We start from the raw sequence: 2610 nt of genomic DNA on the forward strand, positions 1-2610 counted from the left end.
GCTTTAAGCAAAGATCTGAAAAGTTCAAGAACAGCAAACCAAGTTTTCGGAATTGGCCAAATTTCTTGAGCAGCTAGGTGGGTCCTTTACCTAAATATGGGTGCATACTGCGCTGGGCTATTGTTCGGGTTTGGTACACCAACATTTGTTGGTTTCCCCGCAAAAAAAATACCTCAGATTACAATCATCAATCAATCGATCAATGTAATCATTAGATTACATTGCAAAGGGGGCATTCATCGTGGAATCGCAAGTTGCACTTCGCGGGCTCTTTGGATGGAGAAAGTGCCTGGGAATTATGTCTGTAGCGTTCGGACGTTTTTCTGCAGATGCAATAGTATTTCACGGTTTTTGATGGTTAGGCTAAAGGTTGATGTCGCTGAAGGGTCAACTATTTGTAGACAAAATATTATTGATTTTCTTGGATTTAAAGGCCGTATTACAGAAGCGGCGCGGCAGGTGTTGTGGGCTGAGACGTGAATGGTAGTATGAGATAATGTGTTTTAGGTCACAGCTACTACGTGTTTTTTCATGTGTGGTCGCATGATGCATCCGCTCAGACAGCAAACACCGTGTGGGGGGTGGGCTGTGGTTGTGAGATATATGGTGCTGGCAATTGTGACGTAGTGGAATGATGAATGAGCTGGTGTATTGAACTGACGCTTCCCGTGACCTGAAATATGCAGTACTTTCTACTCTTTCCGTGCAAAGCTATCAGATGAGACGGGCAGTTTTATGGAAATGGTGTGTGATTTATTGAGACTAAGTAGGAGCGTAGCACACATACCCATGTTATGGCTTGCAATGCGGCGACGAAGCAGCTCCTGGCATGTCCGTGCAGATATAGCGGTTTTAGCACTACACGAAGCCATATTCTTACCAAGGATCCTCATGCATCATTGTGCCGGGTTCTGCAACAGTGCAGCATACTATAAACACAAGCTGCAGTCATTTGGCAGCCAGGCAATCCGGGAGCATTTCGGCGCATCATACATCATGCTCAAGTACGACGAACTTCTGCATAACTCAGGTCCAAGAGAAGGGTGATGAGATAAGTTAAATGTCCGGAGCCTGCGAGAAGAGTGAAACAGTTAAAGCATTTTGGTGAAAGGCCAATTAATTTTCACCATCATCATTTTCATTTGCAGTTGGATGCTGCTATCAGCGTTGAAGGTCAATTTTGGTGCCTTTTAAACTCAATTCTGCAGGTACTTTGATTGCTGCGTTCTTAGTTCCGTAGCTGGAACTAACACCAGCAACAGCAACACCAGCTAACACCAGTTCTAGCAATACACTGGTGTTACGTAGCTGGTGTTAGTAGATTAATGCCGTTTTATGTATTTTTTTATCTATTGGTCTTAAGTCAAGGTGAAATGGTAAAATGCATGTTGAAATAAACTAGTACTTGCGGGCTGACGACGAGTCATCATTGCAGCCTGCCAAGGCTTCACGGGCTGTTCTAATGATCTATGTTCACGGGCGATGGCGGGTGGGCCGGGTGCTGGCTGATATTTTGGGAGGAAGTTGCGCCTATTCCAGAGTGATCTGTGACAAGCGGTGGAGCTTTGTCATTTTTGTTGGGGTGGAAGGTCGAGTCATGGACCTTGGCGTTCGTGTTTCCCAGACCTTTCCTCTACGATTTTAGCTACTGGGGATATGGTCAATTTTTTCTTGGGTGGAGGTCGAATCATGGACCTTGGCGTTCGTGCTTCCCAGACCTATTCCTCTACGGATTTTGGCTACTGGGGTATGGTCTGGGCGACTCCGCGCGTTGGTTTGGCTCGCTTGGCGGTTTGCGAGTATCTCACGCGGAAAACATGAACGCGAGTGGGCTTTTGATGTTCTGGCCGTCCTTTTAACATACTTACGTGGTACGTTTAAATCATACCCTACCGTGTTCAACCTTTTTTTGGCTGCGTTCCCGACAGGGCTCATACACACTTGATTCTGTGGATGTTGGTTGGGGTGCCCTGGGCATATTTGCAGTATTTCGGCCCACATTTGAAGTCAGAGAACATTTCAGACGCCATGCAAGTGCTTGCCTTCAGGTACCGTGTCGCATTTGGGTGCAAGAAGCCGGGAGCACGCTGCTCAGAATTCTCAGGAAGGCTTCATCAGCAACAGATCCATTGGCGGCGTACGCGTAAGTTCACGCATCACAGCCTAGAACTATGGAAGTCCAGAAGTCCTAAATCAGTTGAATCTTCTCTGCCATTAGGTAGTGAAATGCAGCTTTAGGTACTTTCCTTAAACATGTTTTTAAAATTTGGACTCGCGCCGCGGAAGGGGGGAGAGGTGGTACTGTGGTGCTGATGAAGGCGGTGGGGCATCAGCTGACGTTTTGACGTCACTGGTCATGTGTTTTACGGGTTTTTCGTGATGACTGTGGGCCATAAATATCAGTTAGTATGCATCACGGCTTTCTGAGCGTGACGTTCCGGTCATTACTTTTTAGGGCCCTGGGTCGTCTGAAATCCATAAAGCCCCAGCTGATGGTATGACGTCACTGGTATTCGACTTAACATCACGCTCAACGGGCCATGTTTCATCTTTACGTTTGGTACCCGCCTACTGCAATCATTTGGTGTGTGGCACGCCTTGCCGCGGAAT

Source organism: Pollicipes pollicipes, unplaced genomic scaffold (genome assembly GCF_011947565.3).
Source record: "Pollicipes pollicipes isolate AB1234 unplaced genomic scaffold, Ppol_2.1 Scaffold_6052;HRSCAF=7182_pilon_pilon_pilon, whole genome shotgun sequence".
Taxonomy (NCBI): Eukaryota; Metazoa; Arthropoda; class Thecostraca; order Pollicipedomorpha; family Pollicipedidae; genus Pollicipes; species Pollicipes pollicipes.